This window comes from Entelurus aequoreus, linkage group LG11 (genome assembly GCF_033978785.1).
Source record: "Entelurus aequoreus isolate RoL-2023_Sb linkage group LG11, RoL_Eaeq_v1.1, whole genome shotgun sequence".
Classification (NCBI taxonomy): domain Eukaryota; kingdom Metazoa; phylum Chordata; class Actinopteri; order Syngnathiformes; family Syngnathidae; genus Entelurus; species Entelurus aequoreus.
In genome coordinates, this window is record NC_084741.1 from 72,068,966 (window position 1) to 72,096,529 (window position 27,564).

Below are 27,564 nucleotides of genomic sequence, written 5' to 3' on the forward strand. Positions count from 1 at the left end.
AATTGGAAAGAAAATGTTATGACAGTAGCGTATGTGTGAGGCCGTGAGGTGAGTGACGTCAGTGAGTGTGTGGGCGAGAGAAGAGAGGGAGCGGTAGCGCGAGTGCCGGCGGGGACTAGTTTGTTTTGTATTATTTTGTAGTTTATTGTCAAAATATACACTCCCATTGTCCACTTAAATATTTCCAAGATATTTCTTTATTCTTAGACAAGGGATTCCCTTCCGTGATTGGTCATTTCTATGGACACAGAAATGACGTCACCTAAAATTCCGTTTACGGCACATAGTAATGTCGTAATTCAGCTCTGAGTGTGACACTTAAGATTCAGTCCTACACTTCGCTGAAAGTGTGAGTAAGACGCTTGATAACTAACTTTTAAGTGCAGCTTTCAGCAAAGAATTTATTTACTCTTAAGTCAACTCTTAGCAGACTTCTTAGGAGTCATTCTAAGAAGCTTGATAAGTACGGCCCCAGGAGATTTAGACCTTGAATAATAATACTAAATAATGACATTTTTTATATTTTTTTTACCTAAACCCTTTGGTAAAAACCCCAGGATCAAGCCTGAGTGGAGGCCTGAATGTATATTTTTTTATACATATATTGTATTGGTTTTTAAAATAAACAATATCAAAATGGCCCCCGCTCAGTGTGCGGCCCTCAGTGGAAAAAGTTTGGACAACCCTGCTTTAAATAGACCCCCTTTTTAGACCAGTTGATCTGCCGTTTCTTTTCTTTTCTGCACCGCTCTCCCTTGTGGAAGGGGGTGCACAGGTCCGGGGGCCATGGATGAAGTGCTGGCTGTCCAGAGTCGGGACCCGGGGTGTTATATATATATTTTAGTAGGTTACTTGTTTAGAGGTGGAAAAATATGTGTTTGTATTTCTGGACTGTATATGTTAATAATCCAATAAAAAAAACAGTGTTTCCTTCCAAATGCTCAACTTTCAAGCAACTATCTTTTATAAAGTAAACCTACATTTATTGTCAGTGCACAGCTCGTATAGATTTACAATTCGCCGAAAAACCACAAAGCTGAAAGTCAATAAGTAAATAAATAAATAAGATATACTGTATTAAAAAAAAAAGTGAGATGAGATAAGTGAGCATGAAATATAGACTTGTGCTATTCCAAATGCTAAAATTGCTGCCCATGCATTAATGCAAGACCATTCATTTCCCCACCAGCGCGGCTGCCATCACATCACCAACTCAGACAGGACAATTCATCAGAGACTGCTGATTTAAAAACGTCTTCTTAATAAACACCACACCTTTATTCGGACACTTGGATTAGTGTGTCTGCACGAGAGAAAGATTGACATGCCAAGGTTTGTAGAGAAATGGAAAACGTTCACATCTGAAGCCCTTTTTCCAAAAATGTGTTGGGTTTTTTTAGTGCTTTGAAATGTGACCTTTTTAAAGTGAAACTTTGCCTGTTCGTCATGTCGCACGTCTGAGGTGTGCAACACGAGGGAACTGCTTACAGGAATGTTATTAAAAAGTAAGTTGTGCTTTCGAAACAACTTCAATTGGGATGTCTGGTAGTAACTTGGACTTAAATGTGGACTGGAGGTTCACAGTGCTCCACATATTTGATACATTAGGACAATAAGGCCACAGCTTGATTGAATTTATGATTTTTTTTAAATACATGCACATGTTGGGATGGGTACCATTTCATTGTAATTGATACTGGTACTCAATGTACCATTTTTCAATACTTTTGTGTAGAGATGTCCGATAATATCGGACTGCCGATATTATCGGCCGATAAATGCTTTAAAATGTAATATCGGAAATAGGGATGTCCGATAATGGTCATCTGCCCGAAATGTGTGCCGTGAAAACCCGTCCAACCAGTAACTCTAATAACTAAAGTTCCTTGAGTGAATAATGTAACCTCACTACACCGGTATGTTTTAGCGCTTTCATGGCGAGTTTAATGACAGATATTAGTAAGAACTTTACACTACTTTATATTAGAAATGACAACAGCGTAGGATAAATAACATAAGAAGATTAGAGAAAAAGAAGAAGCTTATCGACTACGGTGTCTTCAAAGATTACAATTTTCCAGGACTTATGCAGATCCCAAATACAGATCAGCAGGTACCAGAAGGTAAGAAAAGTTGCTTTTGCATAAAATTGTGAAACAAAACCCCAGATAATATGTCTTATTTTATACACACACCATAATATTACTCGTATGTTGAAGCACAGTACAATCCATCAAGCGGTGCGGCTTCATAGCTTACCAAAGTCGTACTAAAACATTGATACGTTTTTGAGCGCTGTGTGTAAGGTTCTATATTTTCAATGAAACATATAAAATGTTTTGTTTTTTTTAGTTGAGTCATATTGCAGTCTACACGTATCTCTCATGTGTGACTGCCATCTACAGGTCACACTTATCAATACTCCATGTACCAAAAAAAATAGCTTCGAGGTCGGGTTATAAGGCGGTTATTGAGGGAAAAAAAAAGATTTTAAGTGCGCCTTATAGTCGGAAAAATACGGTATAGGTATAGGTTATATATATTGCTACTTTAAAATCAGTCGACTTTCGGCCCCTGGACACATTTTTAGCCCCATGCTCTGAAAAAGAACAAATCCAAGTCCTTGTTAAACCGATTAAAAGATAGCAGCCCGTCTTCTTTGCGTTGCATTCAGAAGACAAGTTGAATAATTAATTCCCCATCCTAAAACCAGCAACAACGCGGCGTCCAAATACAATAACGCGCGTCACACAAACCATACGAAACATATTTTCTGAGCCGCTCTAAATTGTCCACGAGCATCACCCCGGACTTTGCCGCGTCTTTTAATCACACTATTTAATTACCGTTGATCCATTTAGACGTATTGCTCCAGCGCCTCGTTCATCTTTTTACGCTGCAAAAGTAAAATATGCCCTTATAACATAAAGTCGTTTCCAGACTCTTGGCAGTAAAAAAGGAGGAAAGCGCAATTAACTCCTTTTTGGATTGGTTTCATTTCACTGACGAGATAAACACACACACACATACATGTCTTGCCTACTTTGTGTGGACCCACGTTTGGTTAGTGGGTTGTGAGGGCCCCCCTTTCCACTATAGCTAGAATGATGAAAACATATATATCTAGCCCTAGATGGGAGAAGAGAGTTGCAACTAGGGATGTCAGATAATGGCTTTTTGCCGATATCCAATATTCCGATATTGTCCAACTCTTTAATTACCGATACTGATGTCAACCGATACAGATATCAACCGATATATGCAGTATATTTATAAAATAAGATACATAAATTAAAAACATTTTCTTGAATAAAAAAGAAAGTAAAACAATATAAAAACAGTTACATAGAAACTAGTAATTAATGAAAATGAGTAAAATTAACTGTTAAAGGTTAGTACTATTAGTGGAGCAGCAGCACGCACAATCATGTGTGCTTACGGACTGTATCCCTTGCAGACTGTATTGATATATATTGATATATAATGTAGGAACCAGAATATTAATAACAAAAAAGATACAACCCTTTTGTGTGAATGAGTGTGAATGGGGGAGGGAGGTTTTTTGGGTTGGTGCAATAATTGTAAGTGTATCTTGTGTTTTTATGTTGATTTAATAAAAAAAAACAAAAAAACAACAACAACAAAAAACATATACCGATAATAAAAAAAACGATACCGATAATTTCCGATATTACATTTTAAAACATTTATCGGACATCCCTAGTTGCAACCTCACTTCAGAATGCAAAACACACAAAGTAAAACAAATATTTTACTTTTGTAGTTGTGAGGACCAGGCAAATGTCCTCACAAGTCAAAAGATCCTCACAGAAAGGGTGGTTTATCAAGTGTATGTCCACACAAGGATGGTGAGACAAGTGCACACACACACACTCACACACTCACACGCTCACACACTCACACACTCTTGTATTTGTCACCTTCTTGAGACCTCTGAAAATTGCCTACCACTTTAGGATCACCCATTCTAGGTATAAAAATATTTGTATTGACAAAATAAATAATATATACCTGTACATACTATGCAAATATTTAAAAAAAAAAAAAGGTTTTGTTGTGAAAAATGAGCTGGAATTTCACAAGAAAAAAAGTCACAATTTCACAAGAAAAACTTAGAATTTTGGCAGTATTATAATAAAAGTCGTCATTTTACTCAACGCAAGTCAAAATGTTACAAGAAAAACTGAACATTTGTGCAATATTATGATAAAGGTTGGAATTTTACTCAATAACAGTCGCAATTTTAAAAGAAAAGCTTAACATTTTGGCAATTTTATGAAAAGAGTTGTAGTTTTACTCGAAAAAAGTCAAAATTTTAGAAGAAAACTTCAAAATGTCGGCAACATAATTAAATTTGGTATTGTATTTAGCAAAATTATGATAAGTCATAATTTTACTAAAAAAAAATTCACAATTTTACAAGAACAACAAAACAATTGGCAATACTGTGATACAAGTCAGAATTGTATATGACAAATGTCAACATTTTGCATTAAAAAGTAATCATTTTACATATAAAAAGTAATAATTTTACAAGAAAATATTGCAATGTTACAGAAACAGAAAAAATATTAGAAATTGTTCCCAATTTTATGAGAAAGAAGTCGACACTGAGAAAAAGACTGCTTTTAGTTCATTTTTTTTCAATTTTTTTGTTTCTAATTGTTTTTTAATCGTCATTATTTACTTCAAGTTATTACAGTATGTCTCTACATACATATTTATTTTATTGTTTTTATTAATTTTGGCCAAAGGGGGCGCATTTCAAATTCTTACACACACTTATTACATTTGTTGGCCAGAGGGGGAGCACTTTTAAAAGTAAAATATGCCCTTATAACATAAAGTCGTTTCCAGACTCTTGGCAGTAAAAAAAGGAGGAAAGCGCAATTAACTCCTTTTTGGATTGGTTTCATTTCACTGACGAGATAAACACACACACACACACACACACACACACACACACACACACACACACACACACACACACACACACACACACACACACACACACACACACACACACACACACACACACACACACACACACACACACACACACACACACACACACATTCGTGTATTTGTCACCTTCTTGAGACCTCTGAGAATTGCCTACCACTTTAGGACCACCCATTCTAGGTATAAAAATATTTGTATTGACAAAATAAGTAATATATACATACTATGCAAATATTAAAAAAAAAAAAAAGTTTTGTTGTGAAAAATGAGCTGGAATTTCACAAGAAAAAAGTCACAATTTCACAAGGAAAACTTAGAATTTTGGCAGTATTATAATAAAAGTCGTCATTTTACTCAACGCAAGTCAAAATGTTACAAGAAAAACTGAACATTTGTGCAATGTCATGATAAAAGTTGGAATTTTACTCAATAACAGTCGCAATTTTAAAAGAAAAGCTTAACATTTTGGCAATTTTATGAAAAGAGTTGTAGTTTTACTCGAAAAAAGTCAACATTTTATAAGAAAACTTCAAAATGTTGGCAACATAATTAAATTTGGTATTGTATTTAGCAAAATTATGATAAGTCATAATTTTACTAAAAAAAATTCACAATTTTACAAGAACAACAAAACAATTGGCAATACTGTGATACAAGTCAGAATTGTATATGACAAATGTCAACATTTTTTTGGATTTTTTTGTTTCTAATTGTTTTTTAATCATCATTATTTACTTCAAGTTATTACAGTATGTCTCTACATACATATTTATTTTATTGTTTTTATTAGTTTTGGCCAAAGGGGGCGCATTTCAATTTCTTACACACACTTATTACATTTGTTGGCCAGAGGGGGAGCACCGCAATTTTTTTTTATACACACTTGTTATTTCATATGTTGACCAGAGGGGGAGCACTTTTAAAAGTAAAATATGCCCTTATAACATAAAGTCGTTTCCAGACTCCTGGCAGTAAAAAAGGAGGAAAGCGCAATTAACTCCTATTTGGATTGGCTTCATTTCACACACACACACACACACACACACACACACACACACACACACACACACACACACACACACACACACACACACACACACACACACACACACACACACACACACACACACACACACACACACACACACACACACACACACTTGTATTTGTTCCCTTCTTGAGACCTACCTCTTTAGGACCAGCCTTTCTAGATATACAAAGATTCGTATTGACAACATAAATAATATATACATACTATGCAAATATTTAAAAAAAAAAAGGTTTTGTTGTGAAAATTGAGTGGGAATTTCACAAGAAAAAGGTCACAATTTCACAAGAAAAACTTGGAATTTTGGCAGTATTATAATAAAAGTCGTCATTTTACTCAACGCAAGTCAAAATGTTACAAGAAAAGTGGAACATTTGTGCAATATTATGATACAAGTTGGAATTTTACTCAATAACAGTCACTATTTTACAAGAAAAGCTTAACATTTTGGCAATTTTATGAAAAGAGTCGCAATTTTACTCGACAAAAGTCACAATTTTATAAGAAAACTTAAAAATGTTGGCAACATTATAATATTCGGAATTTTACTTAGCAAAATTATGACAAAAGTCAATTTTACTAAAAAAAAGTCACTATTTTACAAGAACAACAAAACAATTGGCAATATTGTGATACAAGTCAGAATTTTATACGACAAATGTCACCATTTTGCATTAAAAAGTAATCATTTTACATTAAAAAAAGTAATCATTTTACGAGAAACTATTGCAATATTACAGAAACAAAGAATATGAGAAATGGTTCCCAATTTTAAGAGAAAGAAGTCGACACTGAGAAAAAGACTCCTTTTAATTAATTTTTCTGAATTTTTTGTTTGTAATTGTTTTTAATCTTCATTATTTACTTCAAGTTATTACAGTATGTCTCTACACATACACATTTATTTTATTGTCTTTATTAATTTTGGCCAAAGGGGGCACATTTAAATTTCTTACACACACTTTTTATTACATATGTTGGCCAGAGGGGGAGCACTGCAATTTTTTGTATGCACACTTGTTTCATATGTTGACCGGTAACACTTTGAAAACCGACACACATTAAATTTGAAATAATCCCTCCTTTTTCAGACCACCCTCATTTTGATAGATTTCACCACCAAATGAGACATTATCTATTAGATGCAATGGTTTTGGCCGCACTTCTTGTCGGGATCCCCGGCAAGAACATCCAGAAGCTGCAATACATACAGAATAGTGCTGCTAGGATCCTGATGAGAGTGCGGAAATATGACCATATCACACCAACTCTCAAACCCCTTCACTGGCTTCCTGTTCCACTCGGGATTGAATTCAAAGTCTCCCTACTAACCCACCAGTGCCTCCATGGAAATGCCCCCCTCTACCTCAAAGAACTACTTACCCCCAAATCCTTCCACACGACACCTCCGCTCCGGACAGGCTAACCTCCTCCAACCTCCCCCAACCTCCGAGGACAAAGCTACGAACAATTGGCGACCGCTCCCAGTCTGTGGAACGCTCTCCCTGACCACCTGAGGGCACCACAGACTGTGGATGCTTTTAAAAAAGGCTTAAAAACCCTTATTTTAAAAAAGCCTTTTTTTTTTTTTAGATATAAGCATACTAGTTTTAGCTATTTGGCTGTTCTAGTTTTTATTTTTATACATTTTTTTATTATCTTTTTATTTTTTTAATACACCGTAGCACTTTGAGGTTGTTTACTCAATGTAAAGTGCTTTTCCATCCATCCATTTTGTACCGCTTATTCCCTTAGAGGTTGTAAAGTGCTTTTTACAAATAAAATCTATTATTATTATTTATGTCCTAACTCGCTCCCAGTCTGTGGAACGCTCTCCCTGACCACATGAGGGCACCACAGACTGTGGATGCTTTTAAAAAAGGCTTAAAAACCCTTCTTTTTAAAAAAGCCTTTTTTTAAATATATGCATACTAGTTGTATCTATTTGGCTGTTATAGTTTTTATTTTTATTTATTATCTTTTTATTTTTATTTATTATTAATTTTTTTTAATACACCGTAGCACTTTGAGGTTGTTTACTCAATGTAAAGTGATTTTTACAAATAAAATATATTATTATTATTTATGTCCTAACTCGCTCCCAATCTGTGGAACGCTCTCCCTGACCACCTGAGGGCACCACAGACTGTGGAGGCTTTAAAAAAAGGCTTAAAAACCCTTCTTTAAAAAAAAAAAGACTTTTTTTTAGATATATGCATACTAGTTTTAGCTATTTGGCTGTTATAGTTTTTATTTTTATTTATTATCTTTTTGTTTTTATTTATTATTAATTTTTTTTAATACACCGTAGCACTTTGAGGTTGTTTACTCAATGTAAAGCGATTTTTACAAATAAAATATATTATTATTATTTATGTCCTAACTCGCTCCCAATCTGTGGAACGCTCTCCCTGACCACCTGAGGGAACCACAGACTGTGGAGGCTTTTAAAAAAGGCTTAAAAACCCTTCTTTTAAAAAAAAAAAAAAAGCCTTTTTTTTAGATATATGCATACTAGTTTGAGCTATTTGGCTGTTATAGTTTTTATTTTTATTTATTATCTTTTTGTTTTTATTTATTATTAATTTTTTTTAATACACCGTAGCACTTTGAGGTTGTTTACTCAATGTAAAGTGATTTTTACAAATAAAATATATTATTATTATTTATGTCCTAACTCGCTCCCAATCTGTGGAACGCTCTCCCTGACCACCTGAGGGCACCACAGACTGTGGAGGCTTTTAAAAAAGGCTTAAAAACCCTTCTTTTTTTTAAAAAAAAGCCTTTTTTTTTTAGATATATGCATACTAGTTTTAGCTATTTGGCTGTTATAGTTTTTATTTTTATTTATTTTTTTATTATGTTTTTATTTTTATTTATTAAAAAAAAAAAATTTAATACACCGTAGCACTTTGAGGTTGTTTACTCAATGTAAAGTGATTTTTTACAAATAAAATCTATTATTATTATTATTATTTATGTCCTAACTTGTTCACCGGTCCTCATATGGACGGTACTTTTCCTTGCCGGTGTCTCAAGAAGGGTATAAATACAAGAACACACACACACCAGAGAGAAGGCAGGAAGGTGATGAGGATGAGGGAGGAGCGATGGAGGACAGGGAAAAGGGAAATAAAACATGTGGTGGAGCATGAATGAAAAGCACATAAGGAGGTGAAGAGAGGTCATAGCGCAATAAGACGAGACAGGAGAAAGGGCGGGGGAATCGGACAGAACATAAACAACAATAACACGGATAAAAGCAATAAAAGGAATAGGAGACAAACAAAGACAGCATGTAGGGGGAGAGAGTCCGACACGTGGCAGGAACATCGGCATGAAGGGGGGGCCGAAAGAAATGAAGGATTACACGGAGATAGTGAGAGACACAAGAGGTCAAACTCTGCTGGTATTCTCTGCACAAGACAATCACTGCTCACGTTGCATCGGTGCTGCAGTGTGTGTGTGTGTGTGTGTGTGTGTGTGTGTGTGTGTGTGTGTCTTTCAAGGTTTTATTGTGGGACATGTTGGCTGGTCCACACAAGACAAATGCTTGGATAAGATCCTTTCAACCCATCAAACCAAATAAAAACCCGGCGTGCAATCCCATACACGGCATCCAGGGGGGCGTCAAGTACGGCCTGCTTTGTATACCGTATTTTATACCTACAAATGAGGCATAATGATACAGCTAGCCTAAATATATACCGCATTTTTCGGACTATAAGTCGCAGTTTTTTTTCATAGATTGGCCGGGGGTGCGACTTATACTCAGGAGCGACTTATGTGTGAAATGATTAACACGTTATCGTAAAATATCAAATGATATTATTTAGCTCATTCACGTAAGAGACTAGACGTATAAGATTTCATGGGATTTAGCGATTAGGAGTGACAGATTGTTTGGTAAACGTATAGCATGTTCTATATGTTATAGTTATTTAAATGACTCTTACCATAATATGTTACGTCAGTGGTTCTCAAACTTTTGTCATCCCCCACTTTGGACAAGGGGGGAGTTTTCAAGCCCCACCTGCCCCCGTCGCCCCAACAGAACGCTAATGCCAAGCTTAACATTTTCAAACTTATTGAACATCAAGTAACATCAAGTTGTATACATTCAAACTCAATAACATAAAATAACATCAAGTTCAATAATAAATCAAATAACTGTGCAGCTGTGGTATAACTTGCATCAAGTTCAATAATAAGTAAAATAACTTGCATCAAGTTCAATAATAAAACAAAAAAAGTGTTATAACTTGCATCAAGTTCAATAATAAGTAAAATAACTTGCATCAAGTTCAATAATAAATCAAAAAAAGTGTTATAACTTGCATCAAGTTCAATAATAAATCAAATAAAAGTGTTATAACTTGCATCAAGTTCAGTAATAAATCAAAAAAAGTGTTATAACTTGCATCTAGTTCAATAATAAATCAAATAAGTGTTATAAATTGCATCAAGTTCAGTAATAAATCAAAAAAAGTGTTATAACTTGCATAAAGTACAATAATAAATAAAACAAGTGTTATAACTTGCATCAAGTTCAATAATAAATCAAAAAAAGTGTTATAACTTGCATCAAGTTCAGTAATAAATCAAAAAAAGTGTTATAACTTGCATCAAGTACAATAATAAATAAAACAAGTGTTATAACTTGCATTAAGTTCAATAATAAATAAAACAAGTGTTATAACTTGCATCAAGTTCAATAATAAATCAAATAAGTGTTATAACTTGCATCAAGTTCAATAATAAATAAATAAGTGTTATAACTTGCATCAAGTTCAGTAATAAATCAAAAAAGTGTTATAACTTGCATCAAGTACAATAATAAATAAAACAAGTGTTATAACTTGAATCAAGTTCAATAATAAATAAAACAAGTGTTATAACTTGCATCAAGTTCAATAATAAATCAAAAAAAGTGTTATAACTTGCATCAAGTTCAATAATAAATCAAATAAAAGTGTTATAACTTGCATCAAGTTCAATAATAAATTAAATAAGTGTTATAACTTGCATCAAGTTCAATAATAAATCAAAAAAGTGTTATAACTTGCATCAAGTTCAAAAATAAATCAAATAAGTGTTATAACTTGCATCAAGTTCAATAATAAATAAAACAAAAGTGTTATAACTTGCATCAAGTTCAATAATAAATCATATAAGTGTTATAACTTGCATCAAGTTCAATAATAAATCAAAAAAGTGTTATAATTTGCATCAAGTTCAATAATACATCAAAAAAGTGTTATAACTTGCATCAAGTTCAATAATAAATACAACAAAAGTGTTATAACTTGCATCAAGTTCAATAATAAATACAACAAAAGTGTTATAACTTGCATCAAGTTCAATAGTAAATCAAATAACTTGCATCAAGTTCAATAATAAATACAACAAAAGTGTTATAACTTGCATCAAGTTCAATAATAAATACAACAAAAGTGTTATAACTTGCATCAAGTTCAATAGTAAATCAAATAACTTGCATCAAGTTCAATAATAAATAAAATAAAAGTGCCACTTTGCAGTCTTTGCAACAAAAAAAAGGAGGAGCTATGCATTTGGCAAGACAGGTCAGGTGAACATGAGTTTAATTTGTAATTTAAATTTTGTAAATTTTTAATTTGTTACATTAACATACCAGGCACATTCTCAGTTGGTTATTTATGCCTCATATAACGTACACTTATTCAGCCTGTTGTTCACTATTCTTTATTTATTTTAAATTGCCTTTCAAATGTCTATTCTTGGCGTTGGGTTTTATCAAATACATTTCCCCAAAAAATGCTACTTATACTCCAGTGCGACTTATATGTTTTTTTCCTTCTTTATTATGCATTTTCGGCCGGTGCGACTTATACTCCGGAGCGACTTATACCCCGAAAAATACGATAAGCGGTATAGCTCGGTCGGTAGAGTGGCCGTGCCAGCAACTTGAGAGTTCCAGGTTCGATCCCCGCTTCCGCCGTTGTGCCCTTGGGCAAGACACTTTACCCACCTGCCCCCAGTGCCACCCACACTGGTTTAAATGTAACTTAGATATTGGGTTTCACTATGTAAAGCGCGTTGAGTCACTGGAGAAAAAGCGCTATATAAATATAATTCACTTCATTTCAATGTTAGCATGGATTAGCACTGACCAAATGTGCCTGATTGGCACTCCAACAAGTCAATAACATCAACAAAGCTCACCTTTGTGGATTCACGCACAGCATGAAACATTTGGTGGACAATTGAGACAAAGAAGGAGTGGAAGATTTTACATGTAAACAAACTCTCGCATTTGTTTGTGTAGAGGTTGCCCTCTGGGGCAGTGGTCCCCAACCACCGGGCCGCGGCCCGGTACCGGTCCGTAAACCGATTGGTACCGGGCCGCACAAGAAATTAAAATTCAAAAAAATATATATTTATTTTTTATTTTTTATTAAATCAACATAAAAAACACAAGATACACTTACAATTAGTGCACCAACCCAAAAAAACAGTTTATTAATATTCTGGTTCCTACATTATATATCAATATATATCAATACAGTCTGCAGGTATACAGTCCGTAAGCACGCATGATTGTATTTTTTTTATGAAAAAAATAAAAAATAAAAAATAAAAAATAAAAAATAAATTTATTTTTTATTCCCCCCTCACCCCCCGGTCCGTGGGACAAATTTTCAAGCGTTGACCGGTCCGCAGTTACAAAAAGGTTGGGGACCACTGCTCTAGTGGGTTCTCCTGACCACCACACACTGGCACGAATTCAGGATTCAACAACGTTTTATTGAGTCCTACGCCTCAGCAATCGCACTCGACTTTCCAGCCCCAGTCTCCCCTGATTGGATGATCAGCCCCAGCTGGGTAATCCAATCACCTGCCAGCTGTGCTTCGAGGCCGGTCCTTCCACACCCCGCTCCGCGGCAGGCCCGTACACCACGACCCCTCCACAGTTTTTATTCCCCCCCCATCTTTTTCCATTTTCAATCTTGTTTTAAAAATGCTCCAGGGAGCCACTAGGGCGGCGTTAAAGACCCGGGCTAGACTCCGCTACTAATTGTCCACAAGTCAGACCATTGGCGTCAGGAGTATACAACTTTAAGAACATCGGTATTATACGTATGCTAGCATGTATTGCTAAGCATTTTAACCACCACGCAGCAGATGTCATTTGCAAAGAAGAACCCTGCAAATCCCCTCACGAGACAGCATGGATTTGTAGTGCTGACTCCATATTGTGTGGTGTTGTCTTTGCCATCTTAAAGCAGATTGCTGTGCAAACTCTTGGCTTAGGTCGGTGTTTTTCAACCTTTTTTGAGCCAAGGCACATTTTTTGCGTCGAAAAAATCCGGAGGCACACCACCAGCAGAAATCATTAAAAAACGAAACTCAGTTGACAGTAACAAGTCGTTGTCACAATTGTTGGATATGACTTTAAAGCATAACCAAGCATGCATCAATATAGCTCTTGTCTCAAAGTAGGTGTACTGTCACCACCTGTCACATCACACCCCGACTTATTTGGACCTTTTTGCTGTTTTGCTCCACAGTAAGTCTTTGCTGTCGTCCAGCATTCGGTTTTTCTGTACTTTGCACCCAGTTCAGTTTTAGTTTTGTTTTCCATAGCCATCCCAAATGCCTGGTTCACACCAACGGCGCTTGCCGCGCTTCAAAGCGGCGAGCAAAGCGCCGTCATTTTTGTCAATTTTTCCACGAATATCCCGATCTCTGAAGTAATGTTATGCTTTGATACTCTCTGATACGCTCTGATACGAATTAGTTGCCGCTTTGTTACCGTTCCTCACGCTTTGATACGCTTTGATACGCTTTGATATGTTTTTTTACGCTTTATTGAACTTTATTACGCTTTGATGCGATCCTGACGCTTTAAATCAGGCTCTGACACGATTATCAAGCTCTGTTGTGCATTGTTACAACAAAAATAAGAAAAAAATGTGAAAAACTCAGTATACTGTTGTCCACACATTTTTTATATTCATTTATTTTTTCAATTTCTCTTTTTTTTCCGTTATATTATGTTTTAAATGATAAATATAAATGATGAATAGGTTATACTTGTATAGCGCTTTTCTACCTTCAAGGTACTCAAAGCGCTTTGACAGTATTTCCACATTCACCCATTCACACACACATTCACACACTGATGGTGGGAGCTGCCATGCAAGGCGCTAACCAGCAGCCATCAGGAGCAAGGGTGAAGTGTCTTGCCCAAGGACACAACGGACGTGACTAGGATGTTTTATATCTTCATTTATTTTATTTTTGTCATCTTAATAAATATCTATCTTTTATTTCTTATGCTAGTTGAAAATAATAAAAGGCAATTATCCACACATTTTTTATATTCATTTATATTTTTAATTTGTCTTTTTTCCCCCGTTATATTATGTTTTATATCTTCATTTCTTTTATTTTTGTCATCTTAATAAATATCTATCTTTCATTTCTTATGCTAGTTGAAAATAATAAAAGGCAATTATCCACCCATTTTTTATATTCATTTATATTTTTAATTTCTCTTTTTTTTCCCGTTATATTATGTTTTATATCTTCATTTCTTTTATTTTTGTCATCTTAATAAATATCTATCTTTCATTTCTTATGCTAGTTGAAAATAATAAAAGGCAATTATCCACCCATTTTTTATATTCATTTTTTTTTTCAATTTCTCTTTTTTTTCGTTATATTATGTTTTATATCTTCATTTCTTTTATTTTTGTCATCTTAATAAATATCTATCTTTCATGTCTTATGCTAGTTGAAAATAATAAAAGGCAATTATCCACACATTTTTTATATTCATTTATATTTTTTATTTCTCTTTTTTTCCCCGTTATATTATGTTTTATATCTTCATTTCTTTTATTTTTGTCATTTTAATAAATATCTATCTTTCATTTCTTATGCTGGTTGAAATAATAAAAGGCATTTCTTTTATAAAACGTAACATATTGTCTTTATTATTAACATTTTCATACAGAAAAATGATAGACAGTAATGTCAAACTGCAACATCAAACAGCAGAAGTACAGAAACAATGATCATCGTATAAAAAAGGCAACGATGCAAAAGAGAATGGATTTGTAATCCTGTGTTGGTTTTACATAAAAGTTTCAATGTCACTAGTCAATATCACAGTCACTTCCTATTTGTAGTTGTAGACTGGGGTCCGCGCTTTGAACCAAGATCTGTTAAGCTTTCCTACGCTTTTAGTAAATTTTGCTGAGCTTTGTCACGCTTTTTCACGCTTTTATACGCTCTCGGCGCTTTATTCCATTCTTGACAGAGCGCAGAATTTTTTTAAATCGTTTAAAATTTTTTGGCGAACTTGCCGCATGTCCCGCTTCTCTACAAGCTTTCCCACGATCCATTAGGACCCTCACGCTTTAATCAGGCTTTGTTACGCTATAACGCCGCTTTAAAGCGCCGTTGGTGTGAACCTAGCATAAGCTTCAATGCCTTTTCTTAGGGGCACTCACCTTTTGTTTATTTTTGGTTTAAGCATTAGACACCTTTTTACCTGCACACTGCCTCCCGCTGTTTCCGACATCTACAAGGCAATTAGATACCGGCTGCCACCTACTGATATGGAAGAGTATTACACGGTTACTCTGCCGAGTTCTAGACAGCAACCACACTCAACAACAACACATCATTTGCAAACTATAATTATTGCAAAAAATATTTTTAACCCAAATAGGTGAACTGACATAATCTCCAGACTGTATAAAAACACTGTCAGCACACGCAAAGCCAGCAACGAAAAGCTCACAAAGAGCCAGAATAAAGAACTAGTCGGGAACCATTTCATTATTTATCTTAAAAGCTGAAATATGATATGACCTGGCGTGGACTAAAGGCCAAAGTGATCTATCTGGACAAAGAAGCTCCATGGAGACCATTCTTACTTATTAACCTTTTCTGTTCTTAGGAACAATCCATCAGTTTTTCCTGCGAGACAAAAACACCTCATGATAATACAACTCTTCTAAGGATATTGTGACATTGTTACACCTCTTTTTATCTGCCCTTCTTACTTCCAAACTTTTTTTTGTGTCCTTCCGGAATAGCCCGCTCTTTATCGCCGACGCTCAGCCACAACATCTCTTCTTCTCGCCGCCAGATTTGAGATACAAATCTTTAATTTATCAGTCGTCGCAGTGTTGCCGACGCCGCCTCGCCGTTTTATGTGTCGACCTGTTCTGCCTTCTCTATTATTCAGCTTCATTCTTGAGATGACGGGAAATATATATATCTTTTTTTAAATGTAGTTTGTGAGGTCATGGTAACTCTGACCTTTGCATAACATCCTTGAGGGTTCCGTCTTCTAATTAGGCCTCACTTATGCATGCAGACGGGGGAACATTATGGAAATTCTTGGCTCGACTCGAAAAAGAAACTTTCCGATACTTTTTCTTGGTAACTAGGGCTGAATTCACACAAATTAAAATTTGGTGTGGTTGGCTTAGCATATTGTTTTCATGGGACCAAAGAACAGGCAGTGGTACTTCCGCTAAGGAGTGTTGTGAGATAGAAACTTTTTTGTTATGCTTTAAGTTGCGAGTAAACATTTAAGCTAGTTGAATCCCGTGAGATCCGCCCAAAACATCTGGGGCCGTACTTATCAAGCTTCTTAGAATAACTCCTAAGAAGTCTGCTAAGAGTTGACTTAAGAGTAAATAAATTCTTCGCTGAAAGCTGCACTTCAAAGTTAGTTATCAAGCGTCTTACTCACACTTTCAGCGAAGTGTAGGACTGAATCTTAAGTGTCACACTCAGAGCTGAATTACGACATTACTATGTGCCGTAAACGCAATTTTAGGTGACGTCATTTCTGTGTCCATAGAAATGAGCAATCACGGAAGGGAATCTGTTGTCTAAGAATAAAGAAATATCTTGGAAATATTTAAGTGGACAATGGGAGTGTATATTTTGACAATAAACTACAAAATAATACAAAACAAACTAGTCCCCGCCGGCACTCACGCTACCGCTCCCTCTCTTCTCTCGCCCACACACTCACTGACGTCACTCACCTCACGGCCACACACATACGCTACTCTCATAACATTTTCTTTCCAATTCAACTGGTGTGGGTGGCTCTATATATACTAGCCCACTGCAGACACATGCAGAAATCAACATGGAATCGAAAAGTATTAAATCTGTGACAAAAATAATACCCGCTCTGTCTAAACGATACCGTTTGATCAGCTGCTCGTCATCAAACAAATCCAGAACATCGTTCCGCTCCCTGAATGTTCGCGCACGTCTCTCTCGCCTCAGTGCCACCCCCTGCTGGCAACTCCTAACCACTTAAGACATCTCTGAAGGTCTCTTAAATATCGTGGAGAGTAGGAGTGATTCTTAGACTTAAGAACGTTGATAAAAAGCTTTTATTCTTAAGTTTGAGAGTAGGACTAAGTTTCGCAAATTCTCAGGACTTAAGTGTAAAATGGCACTCTAAGAAGCTTGATAAGTACGGCCCCTGGTCTTACTCGCTAGCAATAACTTAGAGCTAGACATCGACATAGCATATTTTTCGGACTATTAGCCTCGACTTTTTTCCAAAATGGTTTTCATATTACATTGACAGAGACAATGAAAAGGCGTGTTATTGTTTGCGCCATCTTTTGGACGAGTTTGCTCCCTGCAGGAGCTGCGGGTTGAAAATGTATATAATGTACACTACCGTTCAAAAGTTTGGGGTCACATGTAAATGTCCTTATTTTTGAAGGAAAAGCACTGTACTTTTCAATGAAGATAACTTTTAACTAGTCTTAACTTGAAAGAAATACACTCTATACATTGCTAATGTGGTAAATGACTATTCTAGCTGCAAATGTCTGCTTTTTGGTGCAATATCTACATAGGTGTATAGAGGCCCATTTCCAGCAACTATCACTCCAGTGTTCTAATGGTACAATGTGTTTGCTCATTGGCTCAGAAGGCTAATTGATGATTAGAAAACAATCATGTTCACACATCTGAAAACAGTTTAGCTCGTTACAGAAGCTACAAAACTGACCTTCCTTTGAGCAGATTGAGTTTCTGGAGCATCACATTTGTGGGGTCAATTAAACGCTCAAAATGGCCAGAAAAAGAGAACTTTCATCTGAAACTCGACAGTCTATTCTTGTTCTTAGAAATGAAGGCTATTCCACTAAATTGTTTGGGTGACCCCAAACTTTTGAACGGTAGTGTATATAAATAATATATCATTAAAATTATAATATTTACATATATATGTATACATATGTACACATACATACATATACATATGTACACCTATACATATATACATACTGTACATATATACATATATACATTTTTTTTTTTTGAGCGGCGTGTGTAATGTTCTATATTTTCAATGGAAAATATCAAATTTGCGTTGTTTACTTGAGTCCTATTGCAGTCTAAACGCATCTCTTATGTGTGACGGCCATCTACACTGCAAAAAGTCAGTGTTCAAAAACAAGAAAAAAAAATTACAAAAATTAGGGGGATTTTATTTGAACTAGGCAAAATTATCTGCCAAAAGAACAAGAAAAATTGGCTTGTCAAGACTTTCCAAAACAAGTCAAATTAGCTAACCTCAATGAACCCAAAAATAGCTTAAAATAAGTATATTCTCACTAATAACAAGTGCACTTTTCTTGGTAGAAAAAAAAGAGACCTTTTTGCTCAATATGTTGAAAAATATTCTTAAATTAAGTAAATGCTAGTGCCATTATCTTGACATAATGATATGCGCAGGCATCATGATTTTTTTTTTTTAATGCTTGAAGTAAGAAATTATTATTTAAAAAAAGTAGTTTTATACTTGTGGGGGTTGATGACACAGATTTGCATCAGTTGATATTCTAGTTTCAAGCATGTTTTACTCAATATAGGTCATCAAATCTCAGCAACAAGCTGTAATATCTTACTGAGATCATTTAGGACCAAAACCCTTAAAACAAGTAAAACACTCTAACATAAAATCTGCTTAGTGAGAAGAATTATCTTATCAGACAGAAAATAATCAAATATCACCCTTATTGGAGATATTTCATCTTACTTAGATGTCACTTTTTGCAGTGTACTGGTCACACTTATCATTTCACCATGTACCAAATAAAATAGCTTTGAGGTGGGTAAGCACAACCGGAATTATTCCCTACTTTAGGCGCACCGGGTTATAAGGCGCACTGTGGATTTTTGAGAAAATGAAAAGATTTTAAGTGCACCATATAGTCCGAAAAATACGCTACTTTAGCCACACCAGTTAGCCGTTTTTAGGCTGTCAACAGTAAAAAAAAAAATGATCGTCCACTATTTGCAAATGCACTTGTTTGGAAATGGCAGAAGAACCCTAGCATCACAGCAAACGCACCACCAAACCAAACATGACAGGTGTGATTGCCCACTATGAGACAGAAACCCACAATGGTGCCCAAAAGCCTTGGTAAACAGCGGCGTTTTACCACCATCCTTGGCAGTATGAAAGCGATATTTTTCAAGCCAGCCCTCACATGCACGCGACTACACAGCAGCTGTGCAAAAGTATGCAACACTTTGCTGTACTGCTTCTTATCGCCCGCTGCCATCCACATGGAAATTTGGCAAATCTTGTGGCGGCGGGAGAAAACAATGCGCCCGCCGAGCTCTGCTGGCGCCGTTCCGACGGATTATACTGGGATGTTATGAGTTTTGGCATTGTCGACGCCGTGAACACTGAACAGCACAGCGACGCAGGCTAAGTTGTTTTTTTAAGCCATTCCCCCGATTGTTGGGTCATGGATCCTGACTGGGATGTGAGCGCAATTCTGAATCTGAATGAATAACATGCTGTCATTTGATTTTGATATTAGTCATTTCATATTCTGATAGATACAAAAATAATGTGGATGTGAAAATCAATAAAAGAACTATGAGAAGTGCTAAAAACTACCGGTGTAGTGAGTTTACATTATTCACCCAAGGAACTTTAGTTATTAGAGAGTTCCGGTTGGACGGTTTTTCACGGGACACATTTCCGGTGTTGTTGTTGCACTAGTGAGCCACAGATGAGGAGATGCTGCTCCGTCATTGACTGAAGTCTGAATGTCATTAAAACAGTTAGCTCCAAAAAAAAAAAAATAATAATAATAATTTTTTTTTAAAACAATAAAATTAAAAAAATAACATCAATGGGAGCATTTTAAAATGATGTTACACACAGTTCCACCTATTTGACTGATTATCATCATCACATCATTTATTCATTAAGAATAAATATCGACAAATGAAGATGGAATGCTATTAACTTTTTTTTTTTAAAAAAACCTTAAAAACCCTTCTTTTTTTAAAAAAAGCCTTTTTTTAGATTTATGCCTGGCAGTTCTAGATTTTATTTTTATTAATTGTTAATATATTTTTCTTTTTTAAACTTTGAGGTTGTTTGCTCAATGTAAAGTGCTTTTTACAAATAAAATATATTATTATTATTATTAACTGCATCATGAAAGTGTAAAAAAAAACATTTGTACATTTTCAGTTAGGGATGTCCGATAATATCGGCCTCCCGATATTATCGGCCGATAAATGCGTTAAAATGTAATATCGGAAATTATCGGTATCGTTTTTTTTTATTATCTGTATCGGTTTTTTTTGTTTTTTTTTTGTTTTTTTTTATTAAATCAACATAAAAAACACAAGATACACTTACAATTAGTGCACCAACCCAAAAAACCTCCCTCCTCCATTTCTTTCTGTTATCAATATTCTGCTTCCTACATTATATATCAATATATATCAATACAGTCTGCAAGGGATACAGTCCGTAAGCACACATGATTGTGCGTGCTGCTGCTCCACTAATAGTACTAACCTTTAACAGTTAATTTTACTCATTTTCATTCATTACTAGTTTCTATGTAACTGTTTTTATATTGTTTTACTTTCTTTTTTATTCAAGAAAATGTTTTTAATTTAGTTCTTATTTTATTTTTATTTTTTTAAAAGTACCTTATCTTCACCATACATGGTTGTCCCAATTAGGCATAATAATGTGTTAATTCCACGACTGCATATATCGGTTGATATCGGTATCGGTTGATATCGGTATCGGTAATTAAAGAGTTGGACAATATCGGAATATCGGATATCGGCAAAAAGCCATTATCGGACATCCCTATTTTCAGTGTCTGCTATTTTTAAACAAAAGAAAACAATCTGAAGTTGTCTTTATGTTTAGGTTATCATGCCGTGATTTTACCAGTGGGAATATATTTTCCTCCACGTGGCCCCTCAGCTAATATGAGTTTGACACCCCTGCTTTAGACGAATTGTTAACGACATTGCTAAGTGCCACTCCTGCTATTTAAAGGGGGACTTTTTCACTTTTTTTGGAATGTTGCCCATAATTCGCCATCCCTCTGTAAGACATGAACATATGTCTCTTTTTTTTTTAATGCATTCTAAGTCGTAAAATATGGCAAGTACGAGGCGGCTAACAACGCAGCTAATGGGAGTACACCAAGGGTCACCAACCTTTTTGAAAGCAAGAGCTACTTCTTGGGTAGTGATTAATGCGAAGGGCTACCAGTTTGATACACACTTAAATAAATTGCTAGAAATAGCCAATTTGCTCAATTTACCTTTAACTCTATGTTATTATTAATAATTAATGATATTTACACTTAATTGAACAGTTTAAAAGAGGAGAAAACACGAAAAAAAAAAAGACAATTAAATTTTGAAACATAGTTTGTCTTCAATTTCGACTCTTTAAAATTCAAAATTCAACCGAAAAAAAGAAGAAAAAAACTAGCTAATTTGAATCTTTTTGAAAAAATTAAAAAAAGAATTTATGGAACATCATTAGTAATTTTTCCTGACTAACATTAATTTTAGAATTTTGATGACATGTTTTAAATAGGTTAAAATCCAATCTGCACTTTGTTAGAATATATAACAAATTGGACCAAGCTATATTTCTAACAAATCATTATTTCTTCTAGATTTTCCAGAACAAAAATTTTAAAAGAAATTCAAAATACTTTGAAATAAGATTTAAATTTGATTCTACAGATTTTCCAGAGTTGCCAGAATATTTTTTTTTAATTTTAATCATAATAAGTTTGAAGAAATATTTCACAAATATTCTTCGTCGAAAAAACAGAAGCTAAATTGAAGAATTAAATTAAAATGTATTTATTATTCTTTACAATAAAAAAACAAAAAATTACTTGAACATTGATTTAAATTGTTAGGAAAGAAGAGGAAGGAATTTAAAAGGTAAATGTGTTTAAAAATCCTAAAATCATTTTTAAGGTTGTATTTTTTCTCTAAAATTGTCTTTCTGAAAGTTATAAGAAGCAAAGTAAAAAAAATTATGAATTTATTTAAACAAGTGAAGACCAAGTCTTTAAAATATTTTCTTGGATTTTCAAATTCTATTTGAGTTTTGTCTCTCTTAGAATTAAAAATGTCGGGCAAAGCGAGACCAGCTTGCTAGTAAATAAATAAAATTTAAAAAATAGAGGCAGCTCACTGGTAAGTGCTGCTATTTGAGCTATTTTTAGAACAGGCCAGCGGGCTACTCATCTGGTCCTTACGGGCTACCTGGTGCCCGCGGGCACCGCGTTGTTACCCCTGGAGTACACTATTCCACCCACAAAACCCTCTAAAAAAACATCTAAAAACCAATGATTAATTAACTGTACATCTCGTGACGTGAATATTGACCAAGTATTAGCGATATTAGCCATATCACAGAGCGCTAACGAGCTTATGCTGCTATGTTGACATATTGAGTCTGTGAATGTTAATTTGAGATTATAAATAAGGCGATGGCGTGAAAGATGATAGTTTTCGGCCACCTTTTATTTTTATTACCTCCAGGTTGATTATGATTAATTATTCACCTAAAAGGGGAAGCTATAAACATCCCATCAGTCAGAATCCCAGTGAGAGCAGACATTGTACAGTAAGAGAACATTTCATTATGTTTGGAGTTTGTATTTCTTGTTTAGCACGTAGCAATGCTGCTACATGAGGTTAAGTGTTTCACTAACGTAATCTGTTTTGCACCCGACTTCTAAAATATGGAAAAATATACGTATATTCAGGCAAAAAAAAATCGAAGGTTCTGGATCATCATTTGTCCCAAAGTAGTAGCCGTTGCCTCTCATTAAGTATGCCCTGATTAGTGTTGTTGAAGAGAAAAGTGAACATTGTGATTAGGGATGTCCGATAATGGCTTTTTGCCGATATCCGATATTCCGATATTGTCCAACTCTTTAATTACCGATACCGATATCAACCGATACCGATATCAACCGATATATGCAGTCGTGGAATTAACACATTATTATGCCTAATTTGGACAACCATGTATGGTGAAGATAAGGTACTTTTTAAAAATAATAATAAAATAAGATAACTAAAATATAAACATTTTCTTGAATAAAAAAGAAAGTAAAACAATATAAAAACAGTTACATAGAAACTAGTAATGAATGAAAATGAGTAAAATTAACTGTTAAAGGTTAGTACTATTAGTGGAGCAGCAGCACGCACAATCATGTGTGCTTACGGACTGTATCCCTTGCAGACTGTATTGATATATAATGTAGGAAACCAGAATATTGATAACAGAAAGAAATGGGGGAGGGAGGTTTTTTGGGTTGGTGCACTAATTGTAAGTGTATCTTGTGTTTCTTATGTTGATTTAATAAAAAAAAACAAAACCAAAAAGAACGATACAGATAATAAAAAAACCGACACGATAATTTCCGATATTACATTTTAACGCATTTATTGGCTGATATTATCGGACATCCCTAATTGTGAGGAGTCTGAAATTAAAATTCGCCGTTTGCCTAAAATGAGCAAAATAGGTAAATATTACGTTATTATAAATGTGCCTGTTAAATTACATATATACTTACGGCACTTATATAAAACATTGATGAGGTTTTTTTAAAAAGGGCTTTGTAGGTGGAATGGAGCGACTCTCTTCGGCTCAGTTGTTAGCTGACTTTCGCTAATGTTTATTTACGATTTAGAATGCATAAAAAAAGAGAAAAACATATGTTTTTGTCTTACATAAATGGACTAAATTTTAAAAAAAAGTGCAGTTCCCCTTTAATACCAGCCAAGTTTTTTTAAACAATCTTCCTCAGGTTTTACACAGATGTGATTGGCAGTTCCCTACGGGTGTGTACCAAATGTTGCGGCGAAAGTAACTCTGGGAGTGTTATGGGGGTTAATGACAGCAGCACCAGAAAAATAAAGCACAGTGGGGATGTCTGTTTTGACACATCATCTTTTTTACCAGGAGTAGAAGACTTGCACAATACATAGTCATGATTTGTTTAGTTTTTTTACCATCCTTTTCCACAACTCCACACAATGTGATTATGTACAGTGAGAAGATAACGAAGTCTAGCTTGCAGCCGTCTTAATTACAATGCTGATTCAAAAATAAATTGTGCTACAAAGAACATGACTTTTTCTTTTTAATTACCAGGGATGTCAGTGTTGAAATGTTCTTCAAACAATTACCTTATGTTATCAGCAATGTTGTTGTTAGCATAATCTTTGACAGCATCTACGCCTGGGGTGTCCAAAGTGCGGCTCGAGTTTTGTTGGCCCGCAACATGTCGAAAACAAATTTAATTTTTTTTTTTTAAATGTAAGAAAAAAGAGAAAAAAAACCGCGTTGTAATGAATGAGGCAAAAAGTATGTGATAATTAGATTTTTTTTTTTTTTTTTTAAATGCTACCAACAGACATGTATCCAATCTTAGTGCCACCTTTGTGTTATAAGTGACATATTCTATTATTAGTAATTACATTTAAAACGTCAACTTATTCTCATTACGTCTTTTTGCTCTTTTTCTTAGGTTTCAGGGTTTACATGTATAAATACAATATATATACACACACACACATACTGTATATGCAAAAATATATACAAACATAGAAATATATATGTATATATATATATATAGTATAAATACTATATATATATATATATATATATATATATATATATATATATATATATATATATATATATATATATATATATATATATATATTATAAATATATACAGTATACATAACGTATATATTATATATAATATATATTATAAATACATATATACACACATATCTACATACATATATACACATACATGTATACACTTATACACATTCACACACACACATACACTACCGTTCAAAAGTTTGGGGTCACATTGAAATGTCCTTATTTTTGAAGGAAAAGCACTGTACTTTTCAATGAAGATAACTTTAAACTAGTCTTAACTTGAAAGAAATACACTCTATACATTGCTAATGTGGTAAATGACTATTCTAGCTGCAAATGTCTGCTTTTTGGTGCAATATCTACATAGGTGTATAGAGGCCCATTTCCAGCAACTATCACTCCAGTGTTCTAATGGTACAATGTGTTTGCTCATTGGCTAATTGATGATTAGAAAACCCTTGTGCAATCATGCTCACACATCTGAAAACACTTTAGCTCGTTACAGAAGCTACAAAACTGACCTTCCTTTGAGCAGATTGAGTTTCTGGAGCATCACATTTGTGGGGTCAATTAAACGCTCAAAATGGCCAGAAAAAGAGAACTTTCCTCTGAAACTCGACAGTCTGTTCTTGTTCTTAGAAATGAAGGCTATTCCACTAAATTGTTTGGGTGACCCCAAAGTTTTGAACGGTAGTGTATATATATATATATATATATATATATAGAAAATGGATGTGTGAATATATATATATACATATATACACACACACATATCTACATACTTATATACACATACACGTACAAAAATGGGACCCAATACCTCCCTGCTTGGCACTCAGCATCAAGGGTTGGAATTTTTGGGTTAAATCACCAAAAATGATTCCCGGGCACGGCCACCGCTGCTGCCCACTGCTCCCCTCACCTCCCAGGGGGTGAAGAAGGGGATGGGTCAAATGCAGAGGACAAATGTCACCACACCTAGTGTGTGTGTGACAATCATTGGTACTTTAACTTTAACCATCACATGTTATGTAGACCACAAGGAAGTGATTTACATTTAGAAAACAATTCATAATATGACCCCTTTAATGCGCCTTATAATCCGGTGCACCTTTTGTATGAAAATAGACTTGATTAGAGCCGCTCATCGGCAGTGCGCCTTATAATCTATGGTCTGAAAAATACGTGAGTTTATTTCTCTTGTGCTCCTCACCTCAACTTTCTGGCTCTATAGCTAAAGGCACTCGACGTGCGTGCGCTTGTTAATGACCGACTTGGTGAGACGGGTCTGAAGGTGCAACAAGGTACTCGGGATACAGGTCAACGCCACTTGACCCCGACAGGCTGAAGAGTGGCGGTAATAAGTCTGGCGAAACCTTCTCGGGAGATGTTTGGACTATGAGACACTCAACTCTCCTTTTATCCCGTTCCTCCTTTCCAAGTCACGTCCTGCGCCACCTCTTGGCTCGCCGTCTTCTATCATTTATTTCCTTGTGTTCCTGTTCCGTGTGTTATCTCATTAGCACGCCGTCTGTCGGCGCCTCGCAGGTGAGGCGCCGACATGCCTCCTCGACTCGGTCGTCGTTTCTCTCCATCAATTTATTCCTGCCACCCGCCCGTCCTTTCATTTTGTCTCTCGTCTCTTTCAATCAACCTCTAGCCCGGCGACATTTGTTCTCATCTGCACTAGTACGGGAAACACACTCCTGGCGTGGTTCCCCCTTAAGAGACGGCGGCGGAAAGTTTCCAAATCCTGCTTAAGATGAACGGGAAAAGGTCAATATTGTCATGTTATCCATTCAAGTGCAAGATCGCAATAATAATAATAATAATAGATTGCATTTGTAAAAAGAAATTTACATTGAGCAAACAACCTCAAAGTGCTACAGTGTATTAAAAAAATAAAATAAAAAGATAATACAAATAAATACTAGAGATGTCTGATATAAGCAAGAAAAAAAAATACAAAAATGAGGGGTATTTTACTTGAACTAAGGAAAATTATCTGCCAATAGAACAAGAAAATTTGGCTGGTCAAGACTTTCCAAAGTAAAGTTAGCTAACCTAAATGAACCCCAAAATACCTTAAAATAAGTATATTCTCACTAATAACAAGTGTACTTTTCTTGGTAGAAAAAAAAAAGACCTTTTTGCTCAATATGTTGAAAAATATTCTTAAATGAAGTAAATGCTAGTGCCATTATCTTGACATAATGATATGCGCTCGGCATTACATTTCTTGAAACCAGCAAACTTATACTAAAAACTAATTTATTGTTCTTAATGGAAAGGCAACAAGTCAACCGCTTGTTACTCACGGGGTCTCCTAGCCGCTCAGGCTAATCATATTGTCTAAAAATGCATTTCTCCATTGATAACATGACATCATCGCGCCAAGTGCGTGCTCTTTCAGTCAATTAGTGCGCGAGTAATATAATATATATATATATATGTATATATATGTATGTGTGGAAAAAAATCACAAGACTAC

The 27,564-nt window shown here is 34.9% G+C and overlaps 1 protein-coding gene across 1 annotated transcript in view; it reads right to left on the reverse strand.

Annotated features, from left to right (window-relative positions):
* The window catches only part of LOC133660446 (cell adhesion molecule 4-like), a 534,597-nt gene that overhangs the window by 285,415 nt on the left and 221,618 nt on the right, over nucleotides 1-27,564 (reverse strand). The window lies entirely within an intron of this gene.